At 39.6% G+C, this 16,414-nt stretch overlaps 2 long non-coding RNA genes across 3 annotated transcripts in view; one reads left to right on the top strand and one right to left on the bottom strand.

Moving 5' to 3' along the window:
• The first annotated feature begins 2,039 nt into the window (after positions 1-2,039).
• LOC115760771 lies at positions 2,040-3,663 on the top strand. Its single transcript, XR_004017684.1, has 4 exons — positions 2,040-2,149; positions 2,244-2,303; positions 2,362-2,447; positions 3,530-3,663. It is a non-coding gene; the product is annotated as an uncharacterized LOC115760771 (long non-coding RNA).
• Positions 3,664-4,034: 371 nt separating this feature from the next.
• LOC115761085 overlaps positions 4,035-16,414 on the bottom strand; it is a 54,093-nt gene continuing 41,713 nt past the window's right edge. The window contains exons 1-6 of one of the 2 annotated variants that reach the window (XR_004017709.1): positions 15,842-15,913; positions 5,737-5,796; positions 5,555-5,664; positions 5,401-5,460; positions 5,251-5,336; positions 4,035-4,168 (exon numbers count right to left, since the gene is read on the bottom strand). This is a non-coding gene — a long non-coding RNA (uncharacterized LOC115761085). Of the gene's footprint in view, positions 4,169-5,250; positions 5,337-5,400; positions 5,461-5,554; positions 5,665-5,736; positions 5,797-15,841; positions 15,914-16,414 lie in introns of those variants that run through there. The other variant, XR_004017708.1, reaches the window with a different exon arrangement.

Below are 16,414 nucleotides of genomic sequence, written 5' to 3'. Positions count from 1 at the left end.
AGAACCAGAACCGTGGCATCAGCAAAGACCCCGAACACCAACGCAGCGTAAAGAGATCAAAATGAAAACATTTCAGTTTCGCACAGTGGGTCGAGCTATGCAGAAAACACTCCCAAAGATGTCGCAGAATTTTAATGAGAAATCAAAATTCGATTTCTTTGAATATTTTATTAATGTTTAGAAAGTATAAACTATTAATTGACAACAGTAAAAATTGAAAGTATATATAATACAATATTATTATATTAATATTAGGAAGGAAAGGAAGAACCATTAAGTCAAAATATTAACGATTGATCCTCACACGAATTCCTTTAAAATTTTTGTACTTGTGTAAGTCACAATGTGAGTTAGGATATCTTATAGTTGGCATATCCTTTTCTTATTTGTGTTATTCATCAGAATAGCTTTTTTCTAAAATGTTGTTTAAAAGGGACTATTATTTGGCTGCCTGTTTGTCACAGTCAGAACCAATGTGCAACGTCATCGAGCCTACAGAGCAAGATACCAGGTCAGCCCCAATTCCAGTTCCAGTCCCAGTCCCAAGCACAGGCATCCTCCTCGTCCTCATCCTTGTCCTCGTCGTCGTCCTCATCCTCGTCATCGTCATCGTCGTCTTCTGCTGCTGCTAGTCTGTAAATCATGAAGGGCGTATAACGTTGCTTTTGCTCTTCATTTGTTGTATTTTATGCGTACATCTTCGCGGAAAACTCATAAAATTATTAAAAATCGTTTAAGTATTTCGGCATCTTTCATCGCTGCCACAGCGGAAGCAAAATAAAAATGCAGCCATCTAACTATCCAGCCAGTTGGCGCAAGCCCCCATTCCCCAACAGACCCTCAAGAGTGCTCCGACTTTGCGGCCACAACAATGTTTTCAATAATCATTTCATCGACACACCCCCTCCTCCACTTCCCCCACGCACTCCGCAAAAGGGAGGCTGTGCGGGTGTCAAGTGATCGATGCAGCTATGATCGGGCCGGGGGGAACAAGAACGCCAACAAGAGTGGGTGCTAAATAGATATTATTAGCGCAGTTATTAATTGACTCGACTCTAATGAATTTATGAGGCTAGCTGACTTAACGACATGTTTGCTCTGGGCTTGTTGTGCGAACACTTCGCTAACTAAATTTTTCTTAACTTAAGACAGTTTTCATTTTATTTAGCTTTCAAAAAAAGCAAGAGCCTTAGATTCTTCATTCTTCTAGATTCTTCAGAATGGAAACCTAAGGAAAATCGATTAAATTCGATACTTTCTACGGGTGGAAAATGGGTGGAACAGAAGTGGAATCGAAATAAATTAATATTTCAAAATATTGTAGATTGAATAAAACTATAAATCGCGATCAGGAATTCAATTTGCTTTGTAAGTCGTACCCTAAATGAGCCCGAGTTAAATTTCTCGATTATCAAGAAAGTCCTTCTGGGAATCTAAATACTTAAGACCAATAATTCCTTACGGACAACACTTCAAGATCAACAGTGCTCATTAACTGTTAATGAATGCGACTTTGATGGAAAGCATATCCTAGGCAAGGAAAATCTGGTCTTCTATTAATAAATAAATTGTGGATATATCTGTCCTCATTATATTTTATGGATTATTTTATTCAAATATATTTTTATCTTTTCAGATTGAAGGATTCAAGGACTCCAATTTATTCTAAGGACTTCTAAAAATCCAACAAAGGGTTCAGGTTCAGACTGTATTTAAGCCAGATTGAGTATTTTATACATTAATTTTGTTCTTTTCAGTCAAATCTGCAGATCTGCAAATCAAAATAATAGAGGATCGATTCAGCTGGTGAACCTACCTAAAACACCTACAAGGATATGGCCAAGCTACGGATATTTTTCGAAAAAGGATATCATTATAAAAGTTGCCATAACTTGGGCATTGCCAGGACTATTGGTATGCCCATCTTCCAGAAAAGAGTCTTTGGCCATTCAGTATATTTAATTAAAAGGACGAAAGTCCTTTCTGCAGCCTATTAATTGGGACGTGAGTTTCTTACATTAAAAAAGCCATAAGTTAGACTATCCTTGCAGATCCTTGTAAGTTCTGTATAAATTCGATTGAATGGACACAGGTGCTGTCCTTATAGTTTCCATGACATCAAGGATCTTTTGCTGTTCTTTCAAAATCTGTAAGGACATGGCCGAGTTATGGCTAGTTTCCATCCCTAATGAACTCATCTCTTTTATTTGTTCTTCTATTAAAATATGTTTTCATATTTTCAGATTGAAGGATTCAAGGACTCAAATCGCTCTTAAGGACCTCCACGACTCCAACAAAGTCAAGTATGGACTGTATTTAAGCTAGATATAGACATTTTAAATTAATTTTTGTTATTTTTAGGCAAATCAGCTGCACACAAGGACAACAAATGTGTAGATGTATTCTTAGATGGCCGCAAAAAGCTTAGATGCAGATCGATGCAGCTGGTAATTACGATTCTAACACACCAAGATTTTTGAAAATCTTCAAGGATATGGCTGAGCTATAGCTATTTTACTAAAAAGGATATCAATATAAAACTGGCCATAGCTTGGACATTGCCTGGACTAGCGATATGCCTATCTGCCAGAAAAGAGTCTTTGTCTTGCTCATTCAGAATATTCAGTGGAAAGGACGAAAGTCCTTCAAGCAGCCAAGATATAAGGACATTTGTTTCTTATTTAAAAAATGCTATAACTCAATCATATCCTTGCGGATCCTTACAAATCCTGTATCAAGCAATGCGCCTGGAAAAGGACCATAAACTGGCCAAAGGACATCCAAATCGTCCTTGTGGTTTCAGAAATATGGCTACTTTTCTAAAAAGGACATTTTATTTTTAGTCATAACTCGGCCAAATCCTTAAGGATATCAAAAGGATATACCTCTTTGAACTCGCCAGGAGCAGTTCTATCGATTGGCATTCAAGGATTTCCATGATTCGACAAAAAATTTCACCTCAAATTTTCCTAGGGGTTTGGTCGCAAAAATGAAAAAAACCGAAAAATTCCGGGCTAACTTTGCCATTTGAAGGACGATCGGGATGTCCTTTGGACAGTAGATAGTCCTTGCCCTCCCATTTAAGAATTAACAACCCAAAGGACGAAAGTCCTTCAAACAACGAAGTTTTAAGGACATTTTTGTTGAAGGAAAATAGGCCATAACTCGGCTATATCCTTGAGTATCCTGTCGGGTCATGTGTCAAAAAAATTGTATTGACCAGGACTACCAACTGGCCAAAGGACATCAAGATCGTCCTTGTAGTTTCGAAAATATAGCGATTTTACTGTAATTTTGCAATTTCGGCCAATTTTCGTTCGCCCCGCGACTGAAATTTTACCAAGTCCATGATTCTTAGATGACCCCCCAATGTTTTGATGCAGATCGATGCAGTTCGTCTCCACGATCCTAAGGCACCATGTCCTTTGAAAATCTGCAAGGATATGGCCGAGTTATGACTATTTTCCTTTCTTAAGGAACTCATCTGTTTTATGACATTTTTTACTAAAATACGCTCTTATCTTCACAGATTGAAGGATTCAAGGACTCCAATGGATTCTAAGGACCTCTACGGCTCCGACAAGGATATCCCAACAAGGATCGGAAGGATATTTAGCCAAATATAGCTATTTTAAGTAAAAATAAGAAATTCATTAAGAATACAACAAATTTGTTAATGTTAATACAAATAAATAAAAAATGTATAAAAAAATAACAAATTCAAGTTTTTTTTATTCAAAAAGGATATTTAGCTGCAAAAAAAGGGAAAAATTAACGGTCGTTAGAATTGCATTGCATAAGGGGCGGCCGTTAGCAGCCGAGATTTTTCAAAAATTCAGCCAAAATACCAGGCGAACAGAAATGCCCAGAAGGTCGACAAAAAATTTTTCAGCTGCCGAAAAAATCTATTGCATACCCAAAAGGGGCGCCCTCGACAGCGGCTGGGTCTTCGTTTTAAATAAAAAAAACAGGAATTTCTTTAGTAATTTTTAATAAATTTTTTATTTATTTGTATTAACATTAACAAATTTGTTGTATTCTTAATGAATTTCTTATTTTTACTTAAAATAGCTATATTTGGCTAAATATCCTTCCGATCCTTGTTGGGATATCCTTGTCGGAGCCGTAGAGGTCCTTAGAATCCATTGGAGTCCTTGAATCCTTCAATCTGTGAAGATAAGAGCGTATTTTAGTAAAAAATGTCATAAAACAGATGAGTTCCTTAAGAAAGGAAAATAGTCATAACTCGGCCATATCCTTGCAGATTTTCAAAGGACATGGTGCCTTAGGATCGTGGAGACGAACTGCATCGATCTGCATCAAAACATTGGGGGGTCATCTAAGAATCATGGACTTGGTAAAATTTCAGTCGCGGGGCGAACGAAAATTGGCCGAAATTGCAAAATTACAGTAAAATCGCTATATTTTCGAAACTACAAGGACGATCTTGATGTCCTTTGGCCAGTTGGTAGTCCTGGTCAATACAATTTTTTTGACACATGACCCGACAGGATACTCAAGGATATAGCCGAGTTATGGCCTATTTTCCTTCAACAAAAATGTCCTTAAAACTTCGTTGTTTGAAGGACTTTCGTCCTTTGGGTTGTTAATTCTTAAATGGGAGGGCAAGGACTATCTACTGTCCAAAGGACATCCCGATCGTCCTTCAAATGGCAAAGTTAGCCCGGAATTTTTTGGTTTTTTTCATTTTTGCGACCAAACCCCTAGGAAAATTTGAGGTGAAATTTTTTGTCGAATCATGGAAATCCTTGAATGCCAATCGATAGAACTGCTCCTGGCGAGTTCAAAGAGGTATATCCTTTTGATATCCTTAAGGATTTGGCCGAGTTATGACTAAAAATAAAATGTCCTTTTTAGAAAAGTGGCCATATTTCTGAAACCACAAGGACGATTTGGATGTCCTTTGGCCAGTTTATGGTCCTTTTCCAGGCGCATTGCTTGATACAGGATTTGGAAGAATCCGCAAGGATATGATTGAGCTATAGCATTTTTAAAGTAAGAAACAAATGTCCTTATATCTTGGCTGCTTGAAGGACTTTCGTCCTTTCCATTAAATATTCTGAATGAGCAAGACAAAGACTCTTTTCTGGCAGATAGGCATACCGCTAGTCCTGGCAATGCCCAAGCTATGGCCAGTTTTATATTGATATCCTTTTTAGAAAAATAGCTATAGCTCGGCCATATCCTTGAAGATTTTAAAAAATCTTGGTGTGTTAGAATCGTAATTACCAGCTGCATCGATCTGCATCTAAACTTGTTGCGGTCATCTAAGAATATATCTACACATTCGTTGTCCTTGTGTGCAGCTGATTTGCCTAAAAATAACAAAAAGAAAAATTAATTTAAAATGTCTATATCTAGCTTAAATACAGTCCATACTTGACTTTGTTGGAGTCGTGGAGGTCCTTAAGAGCGATTTGAGTCCCTGAATCCTTCATTCTGAAAAGATAAATGCATACTTGAGTAAAACAAGCCATAAAAGATATGAGTACTCTAACGAAAGAAGATAGCCATAGCTCGGCCATATCCTTACAGAATCGAACTGGGTTGGGGTATTTTCCAGCTGCATTGATCTGCGTTAAAACAATCGGCAGTCATTTAACAATATTGATTTGTTTTTGTCCTTGAGCGCTGCAGATTTGGCTGAAAGCAACAAAATGAAAAATTATTAAGAAAAGTTAGTACTTAGTAGTTTGCCTTAAATATAGTGCGAACCAGATTTTGTTGGATTTGTAGAAGTTTTTAGAATCGATCGAAGTTCCCGAGTCCGTCAATCTGAAAAGATAAAAACATATTTTAATAAAAAGAACTGGTAACTTTAGGGGAAAAAAGTAGCCACATGATACGATTTACCTATCATGAAACTCGCCATCCGTACGATTCTTATTACAAAATCGAAGTTTACATATTTCTAAAAAGCTTTAAATGCTTGCAAAAAACTAACTAACAAAAGATTTGACAGCCATGACGATTTCTGCCCATGTTAGTCTGGTGGTGACAATTCCAACCAAACTCGACTCGCATTTTTAATCCAATATCGACGAATAATGCGAAAGGATTATCATATAAATTTACACAAAATGCGAATTTGAGAGCTACGAATTCAAGAAATAAAATTTGCCTGCTCTAGAGAGCGTTTAGCTTAAGCGACTCATTAAAATGATGTGTAGACTCGTCTCATTCGCCAGCCCAAGAATGCGACGAATAATAGACAAGCAAAACATATGCTGTGCATATCAAAAAGCCAGCCATGGGATCCGGCTTTGGACTCGTCGTGGGTCAGACGTACGTTTGTGTGTGTGAATGTGTGCATACATGAGTATATATATATATATTTATACATATATATATATGCATAAACACGCTTGTACGTTTTAAAATTTAGTGTTAATATGTTGACGGATTTCTGGCCATAAACACTTTTTGTGTGTGGAATGTTCGCCCGCCTCAGAGGCTAGGACCGTGCCCCAGTCGCTGCCAGAGTCGTCGTCGTCGTCAACGTCAGTGTCGTCCGTCTGCATTACAGCAACTTGGCTATAATTTTCTTTAATGATGAAAGTTTGGCTGACTTGGACACAGAGAGAGGCAGACAGAGAGAGAGAGAGAGAATGGGGATGTGTGTGCGGCACATGCAGCGATATTCGCCTGTGCCTGTGCTCGACAGGGTCCCAAAGTTCATTAACATAACAAACATTGTGAGGCTCAAGTTAAAAGCTGGAGTCGTGCTTGGATCTGCGTCATGGGGAGGTGGAGTCTACGCATTATAACAATAGTACGAAACCTATTAACAGCAACGATTTTTATTTTTACTGTTCTACGTCGCGACGACTGCAACTGCAACTGCAGCGGCGACTGCAGCGGCGACTGCAGCGGCGACTGCAAGTGCGAATGGTTGCCAGATTCGCTGCGCATCGCTGCATTTCACATTTTGCAAACGGCACGCACATGAAATGACATAAATTATGTGGCAATCAATTATCGACCTGATGATCACGAACCGTATATATACATATATATATATGTATATAATGACGATCGCCATTGCCATAATGAAGTTAAGGGCCAATGCGCAATGGCTGAGAAACTGCCGACTGCAGCTCCGACTCGAGCGCAGCTCAACTGAGGCCAAAGGGGCGTTTAGATCCCTAGACCTATTTGCAATCGATCAGCGTTAAGGAAAAGCTATGAGCCATTTGCTGTTGGCATCAGCATCAACTCTCACCGGCCAACACAGCTTTGCTCACACTGTCTCTCCTCTGTCTCCCTGTCGCCCTGCCTCTCCTCTGTCTGTCAGTCTGCCTGCATTGCTTCATTCACTGTCAGAGCCAGCGAAGTGTTGTTGTTGTTGTTGTTGCTGCTGCTCATGTCAGGTATTACATTGTAACTGTATATATATATATGTGTGTGTGTGTGTGTGGAAGTGTTGCTCTTTAGCTGACTGCATTTTTAAGCATAAAAACATAAAAAAAAGGCAAATACATCATCCATATACATAGCACAATATGATTTTCCATATGACAAAAGTACAGCAACAGCGGTCGCGGTTCGAGGCGAATTACAGTGGTTCACAGCCGATAAACATTCGCCGAAAGTGCAACAAATACAACACAGGAATGTGAAATTAAAATAAATTATTATCTGAGTTGTTAATTGGAATAGCAAAAGAAAAATGCGGAAAATAAATATAAATAATTGCATAGAAAATAAAAATAAAAATATACAAAATAAATATATAGAAAATAAAATAAATATGTAATAATATCGAACTAACCAACAGGGAGTTAGCTTTAAGGTGTTAACCCCAGACTTTTGTTCCAGCCTAGCTTTAACCAAAATCAGCTTTTATCTCTCATTTAACACCGTTTTGCAGCACTGTTTCTTTAGCCCACATGCCGTTGAGATTCTTTGCCTAAATGGCCCACTGTGCACGTAATTTAGTGCTTGGCTTATTCGCGATGGGTCTGTGCCTTATTGTAATTGTCTATCTCTGTCTATCTGGCCATATCTCACTTGTTCTTGCTGCCTCGTGCCCTCCCTTTTACTTCCAGCTCGCTGTGGCCGCCGTCGTCGGCTATTGCTGTCTCTGTCTGTTGACTGGGCATATCAACGAGTTCGATGTAAAAAGTTATACCTATTTCGTTGCTGTCTATTATTTATTGCCGTTGAGAAGACGACGTTTATTATAATTCGAGTGTTGAACCTTTTGTTTTTTATTTGGCCCCGCCAGTGTTGGCTAGCGGGCCAGCGGCTGGCGGCTGGCGGCCATTTTGTTGCAACATTTTAATGCACGGTCGTAAATTTAATACGCCCCGTTGGCCATAAACATTCATGCGAGTGTCCATATCAATGAATCTAAAGAGATAGACGATCGTTGGCCACAACAAATTGTTGTTGTTGTTGCTAGTTTGCAATTAATTGCTTGGCACATTAATTAAGCGACTGGCGATGACACAAAAAGGTCAAAGGCCGCTAATAAGCGTTAGACAAGTCAATTTGTGCATGGCTGAAAATCTATATAAATACCTACACACACACACACACACACACACACATAGTTACCTGTTAATATATGTGTATTCTAGTCGTGCTGGAAATGGATTTGGGGGCATTAAGGCTAATCGCTGCCTTTACGCAAAAACGTGGCACACACACACGCACAAACTTTAATGAACAGAGATTTACAAAAATAAACAGTCTGCTTTTATTTCTGTTGCTGCTGTTGGCGTTTTTTTTGTTTCATATCAAAACCAGGCGCATTCTGATAAATAGAAAACTGCTCAAGCTTATATTTTCTATATATTTTTTATATGTGTTATATATACATATATGTGTGTATTTTCATTTTGGTTTTTTAATTTTCAAACATTGTGCGATATGTAGCGATTTATAAAAGTCAACCAAATTAAATGTGTATGCTGCGAATGGACAGCAGCAACTGTGGAATTGTTTGATGTCATGCTATATGGGATTTGATTTCACACGCACACACACACACACTTACACACACACACACATACACACTTAATTTTGATATGACAATTGAATAGCTGGAGCTGAGGCACAGCGTGGGCGTGCTTAATGTGGTCTAAACAAAACGCAACACTTCCTGTGTCGCGCATTATGCAAACGCAGTGCGCTTGTATTTGTATATCTGTGTATCTGTGTATCTGACGGATACACGAGCATTTGCAAAACTGACTATGGGATGCGCGCCATTTGGACGCCTGAGATGTCAGCCAGGCATCAGATTAATTAATCAACGTGTCGCTGTCGTCAATCTTATTTGGCCTGGCCAAGAGTTTTAAATTTGAATTCAGCTCGAATCTGGCTGTTGGCGTCTGCTAATTTATTTATTTATTTTCGTATTGTTTGTTGTTCTTGTCTCCGGCAATGGACGTCAACAGCTGGACATGTTTGGGCCCGGCTGCCGCTGTTGCCGCTATGCTGTTCGCATTCAATTTAATATAATTTCTTTATCGAAATAGTTGGTTGACTTTCTCGGCATTTCACATGACATTCTGCTCTGCTTACGTGTGGGCAAACGCGTCACTCGCCGCTCGTGAATGTGATGTGATTTCAGGCATTCCTTCGTGCAACATGTCGCATACGTAACACCTATCGAAGCCAAACAACTGCCGCCCCCTCGCCCGCCACGCCCAACCGCAATCGCTTGTGGGCCCTATTATTATATATATTGATATTGCCCATGTCTTTGCCTCAATTGCGGCGCATATAAACACACAATAAATAAAGCAGCGGGCGCAAGCATACCGTATAAAAGTATACAACAAAATGCCCAACTAAGAGGGTGGCACGAGTACAGAAAAACAAACCTAATGAAACCTGCTCATTTTGGGCAAGTCGAATAACGAATACCCTTTTAGACGTTTTGACAATGTCAGATACGTATTGATGAGTTCTTCGCAGTTTTCACAGTCAACTACCCTTGGTGAGTTTACGGGTAGAGTATAGAATATTCTGCTCAGCTATGATATTTATATTTAATTTAATAACTAATCACAATAAACTATTTGTCCGCACGCTGACTAACTCCAAGCCCCAAGTGTTACGAGTTCGGTCTAAAAATCAGCATGCCCTGCCCAAGGCTGTAGCGCAGAACACATTAACACACCACCAACAGCAACAGCTACCAAATTCAATGTCATTATTGATGTCATTCGCATTGTGTTTGTATTTTTATGGTTTTATAATCGCCCCCGACTTTGTGTGTGTGCATGTGTGTGTGTGTGTGTGTGTGTGTGTGTGTGTGTGTTCGCAATATACTTGGCATTTATGTGTGCGAGCATAATGAAATTAACGCAATTTAGTGCACACTTCAGACTGCCGACATTATAGGGTATCATAAATGTGTGCCTATTCAAAAAAAGTTGCAATCACAAAAACTGGTTGGATTATTGTTGTTTACGTCTAAACTGTTAATATGAATGGAACATTACGGAAATATAATTAAACTATTAGCCACACTTACAGCACAAGGTTGCAAAATGTAAATTACAAAGCCATAATTCTTGATTGGATGAAATTAGTCAGCCTATATACGATATAAAGTTCCTTTGGATCATATGTGTATGCATGAATATGGCGCGTTACAAATGTACAACAAAATTGAAGATGTAGACAAAAATGGTCTAAATAAACCGATTATAGTTAATTATAAATTATTATTAATTTATTATGTCAGGAGTGATTTAAGTACTTTATAGCCACAATTTCATTTTGTAATATTTGTTTTAGTATTGAAAATATTTGTAGAAATATTTACTGGTACAGAAAAAGGATATATAAACTTTTCATTTGCATTTTCAGCTATCGCTCTCAAACAAACTTAGTCTTCACGGGGAGAGTCTGTAATGTGTAAAATGTTTCAATTCTTAAAATAAATATGAATACTTGCCTCGAAGGCGGCAATTGATCAAGTTTTCAATACAAACAAGTATAGAATGTTCAACTTAAATATTGCATTCGCTCAATTCAATTTCATGAATTGTCCATTAATATTTATTCACATATTATTTGAAAGGTTTTGTACAAAGAGAATGCTTTACTTTCAGCTCCTAAATTTGTTTTGTGAACGTGCTGGCAATTCGCTTCGACTAATCGATACCAAGAATTATTGCAAAGAGTTAAAAAGAGTGGCAACGAATAAAGTTGAATGCCACCCGTAATCGAAAATTTAGAAAAAAAAAAACTAAAGGAAACTCGAAAAGAAGCTCACAAATGCGAGGCGTATTTTTAATTTATTGCAGTTTTGTTCAGATTGCGCTTCAATCAGAATTTTTATGTCAGAGATTAACGATTAAAGTCATTAGCAGTTAAGATCGAGATCAGTCAAACAGTTGATGTGTCGTACCGTCCGACAGGGCCCAGACACACACACACACACGCACACAACAGAGAGACACACATACACACACAGGCGAGTATTTTTCATATTTATATGCCAGACAAAGGCGATACAGTTCATTCTTTTATCGCTTTTGGCATTTTAATGCTGTGGTTATGGCCCGCTCGAGGGCGAGGGGAATGGTAGGCGGGGGCAGGGGGTGGATGGCTTTTACTGGACTCTGACATCGGGCATCGGTTTTATTGTTTCGACTCCGGACTCTGGAGCAGGACGAGCGTTCGGCTTGATATGCGCATATTAAGGGCAAAGTTATAAAACATTAGCGCATATTAATCATTTCTGAAGTTTTATACAAAAAACATTCAAGAAATCCATTTATTTGTTTCGTTCGTTGCGTTGATTCAAAATAAATATGCCCCCAAAACAGTCCAGAGCAACAGCAGCAGCAGCAGAAGCCGCAGTCCCAGCGAAATTCAATTAAAAGGCTTGCTGTAACATTCCCGGAATGGCAGCGTGCATTACACGGCACCGGATCCAGAGACGGAGACAGAGACGGAGACAGAGACGGAGATGGCGACAGAGATGGAGATGGAGCCGGAGACCCGCCAGATGCGACGTCAGAAAGTCTCGTGCTGGCTCCGATTCTTGCTCCAATGCTCGCTCGCCTCATTCTGTGGGCCTCTTTATGCTGGGAGAGAAACTGTCAAAATATTGACAGGCGCATCCGTTATGCTTTTTGCCCAAATTGATATTCTATTTTTGGCAGCGTTTGCTCGACTTCATTAAAAATTAAAAAATAAAACAAGACTCAACCGAAAAATAACAAAAAAAAACTAAATTTATATTTAAATAAACTAGCCAGCGAGGAAGTTGACGCGAAAAATGGAGCTGTTGCCACAGCCAAAACTGGCAAGTTAATGATGATAGTTAGCCCGGCATAACTGGACAATCTGGCCCAGCTGCATACTGTTTTTAATACCCTGGGCTCTTTGTAAAAGGGGTATGTAAGGTCAAGAACTGAGTCGATTCAGCTGAACGCGTCCATCTCAGAAGAGACTTGAAGTTAGAAGTATATATCCCTTATAACATACGCAAGAAGCGCTCAACATGCATTTCCGACATGAGATGAGATGTTTTCGTAATTTCAATAAATATCGATTTCCATACGTAGGTTTTTAAGCATAGCACGAAGATTATAAGAGCTAGATACAACCAACTTGGTATGTGAATACTTCTGTAGTACACACAGATTGGATACCTTCTCCTTTCCTCCCCAAAATGTGTACAAAAATGTCATCCTTAAAGAAAGAAACTGGCACACATTTGAGTGTCATATATAAGCTCTTAAAGTTTTATAAAGATCGGACTCTGAGTACCGAAGCTAATCAAGAGTGCATAATTTATGCGCATAAAGGGAAGAAGACAGAGTATGGAAGAAATCATGAAATGGCAGCTTGTCGCTGGCTTGAGGATATCTCCCAGTCGGGCACTCTCGGCTAGATCACGCTCAGTGGTTTTTTTGTGAATGAATTCGTCGATTGCTTCTAACTGTCTTTCTACTACTAATTGGGAGATGTATTGAAAGGCTAGAGCTATCCAGAGGCGACCCACGACCAACGAGATGGCCACAAACAAATTAATATTGAAATATTTTGGTGGTTCTTTTTTTGGTTAGCCGCAAGCCAATTCTGGGTGAGTGTGTGAAACGATTCGATCTGAAAATGATCCGCTGGCCATCTACATTTTGCTCTGGCTGGGGCTGTGCATACAGATAAATAGTCCGGCATATGGCTAGGCTAAATATCATCAATTATCGGCGATGCTTTGCGAGTTCATTCACGACGCTCGTTCACGTTGATCTGGTCAATCAATTTGGCTTTGGCTTTGGCTTTGGCTATGCCACTGGCCCAGGGCCGTAGCCGAATGCTAAACAGGTTGAGTTCCACTCACAGAGTTGTTAGTTCAACAAAATCGCTTTCTCACACGTTGCTCGAACTCTTTTTTTGATTATCCGTCCCCGTCGCAGTCGCAGTCCCAGTCCCAGTCCCGGATTGACAAATTGCATTTTATGAATTAATGATTGGCTTAAATGGTGTTTAATTAATTGACCCTACGTTGAGCCTCGTTGCGCGTTGAAATTGTAAATGTCTGCCTAATTACGTGTAATTAAATTCGCATTTTTTATCGAGCACGCCGAGGGAAAGCCTCCATTTTGGCTCAAGCACATGCCGCTAACAGGTATCAAAGTAAATATGTGAATGGGCGGGCATTCTAATGATCTGTTAAACTGTGATTATTATATGATTCGAGATTTTCAAATAAACCGAATACAACTTTGGGTGGGCATAAGATATTCAGCCATCTTTTTGAAATTTAAAATGCCCTTTGCTTCTACTATGATATTATATATCTCATAAAATCTTGAAAATTTTGCCATGAATTCTGCCATGCCATGAATTCTGAAACCTTTTGAAGCCTCGCTTAAAGAACACATGTCCAAATGTAAAATAATTGCAATGCAATTGATAATACTAATAGATAAAAATAAAATACGAATAGATAAAAGCGATTTCTGCTTCATAGTATAGAATAGTAATAAAATAGAATAGTATAATAAAATACTAAAGTAGATCAATGCAACATTTACATTTTCTCATTGCAGAGAATTTTCCAAAATGATAAATGAGTAAGTTTTGTAAACTTGCGGCTTTTTTCTTTAAGAGCAAAAGAATGTTGTAAACATGTAGTCGCATATTCGGTTTATCGGAGCGAAAAGTTCCCGCACTTAGTCAGAATATCAGATTCCCAAACGAATTCCCATGTTATATTTCCTATGAAGTCTCGCACTTGCAAAGTCCAATGGATAAGTGTAATTTTCAAATCTGAAACTCGTAAGAGTCATCAACTAATGAGGCCCCTAAAAGCCACGACGGATGTGTGTACAATAGCATGAAATACCTGTAAATACCTACATATATGTATCTGAACGCATACAGATGCGTATCTGTATCTGTGGCTGTATTTGTAGCTGTAGCTGTATCTTGGTATCGCCTTTTCGCTCTATTCATATACGCTTATTTATTTATTTTCGAATTGTTTCGGGTACATATTTCATTTTCGGCTAAAACACAAAATGCAGGAAATGGACGTGTTGACAAATAAACGATGTTCGTACTCGTACACGTATTTACCAATATATGTATCTACGAATTAAACACAAAAACAGCTCACAACAAATTTCACCTGTGCTTTTTTTTTTTTTGTACCGTTGATTTTTAGCATTTGAAATGCGGACGGGACGTACTTTGAAAATCAAATAGCCCAGGCCCCAAATGAAAGTTAACAACGGCAACAACAAACGGTAATTGTTATACTTGCCAAGGCATATAGGCATGTGTGTGCGTGTGCGTGTGTGTGTGTGTAAGTGCGCGCACTTATGCCGCGTATCTTGTGGATACATTTTGTTTCACACGCACAAACGATCTGCGTATCTGTTGTAGTGTGCGTGCGAAAATGCCGTTCTATTTATTGAATATTGATAAATGCGTTCAGCTCGAAGACGCCCCACCACCCCCCACCCACCCAACTGGCCCGCACCAGCCCACCCCGTGGCCCTCCTGGGCCAACTCATTTGCGCCACGAATTTGACGTCGTCTCATTAGTCACATTTAAAATTGTATTTAATTACTTTCTCACTTCATCATCAGTCAAGTCTGTGGGTCGCTGCCGCCGTCGCCGTCGCCGCCGCCGCCTCATCATTGGCGCTTGGGGGGTGTACACCCACCCTCCGCCCCTGCCAGACGGACGGACAGGGTGTGCGCTGCTCCTGGTGGTGTTTGATGAGCGCCTGCGCTCCCTACAATATATACATATCTATATATTGTATATGTGTATGTTTGTTTTAACAGACAGGCCGGCGAAAATTGATATACTCTCTCTCACTGCTGGGGCGCTGCTGGGGCTGCGTCGCTGCTGCGCTGCTTTCATCAATCTCAAATTAGTGAAAATCGAACAGTAAGTGAAATTATTTGCGGGGGCTGCTGGAAAATGTAACGGCAACGGCATTCTATATTACCTATATAGCTAAACCGTTCATTCCACCTAGCTTGTTTTTGGGCCATTACAAGTGTAATTTATCTCGCAAAGCATTAATCAAGTCGAAGGCATGGTTTTTGTTGTATTTAGTTATTTTTCCAATGGTTGTGGAAAGTGTGTAATTTGCTCGATTGGGTTTTCCCTCGCCTGTTTTCCTTCTTAACACTGCATATCAAACGCCATTTGGCATAGGCAAGCCGCAAATGTTAACGCCCCACAAACTACGGCTCTCCATATGAAAAGGGCGTATTTTAAATTAAATCACGTATAAAAAAGCGGCACATTTATGATTGAAAGATACACAAACAATACACGCATACACACACACACACACACACACACACAGACACTCACACATACACTCAAAGGCACTACACAGCACATTTGCGTTGATTTCGTTATGCAAAACGCGTCCACTACAAACTAGACAAACAGCACTCGAATCAAGCACCTAAAATATGCTTCATAGTGTAGTATCACTAACACACACAGGGGGGCACAGCTTATACGGACACACATACGCAAGCGAGTGCGAGCAGCATGTGCTTGTGCCCGCCTGTGTTAGTGTGTGTGTGTCTGTGTCTGTGTGTAGTGAACGAATGAGCGGCGAGCGCATTGTATACACACACGACTTTCGTATTGCATAGATTACGATTACAAATTTAATTGAATGCCACCTGAGCGCAGCCGAAACGGCAATCCGATTGGCCAGCCAGCCAGACCAGCTGGCGAGAGAGAGCGCGTCACAATTGAAAACGAATGGGAATGGCACGCACACAATCGCAGCCACCGCTCATGTGTTTCATTTGCCAGCCGTTCCAAGGCAACAGAGAGTAGATGTAAGAGAGAGAGAGAGAGAGAGAGGCATTTACGCGCGCGCTGTCTTTTGACGCGTCGTTTTTGATGTGCGGAGAGAATCATTTTTATTCCCAA

The sequence above is a fragment of the Drosophila novamexicana genome, unplaced genomic scaffold (assembly GCF_003285875.2).
Source record: "Drosophila novamexicana strain 15010-1031.04,08,12 unplaced genomic scaffold, DnovRS2.1 tig00000462-arrow-pilon, whole genome shotgun sequence".
Classification (NCBI taxonomy): Eukaryota; Metazoa; Arthropoda; class Insecta; order Diptera; family Drosophilidae; genus Drosophila; species Drosophila novamexicana.
This window is presented reverse-complemented; position numbering and strand designations above follow the sequence as displayed.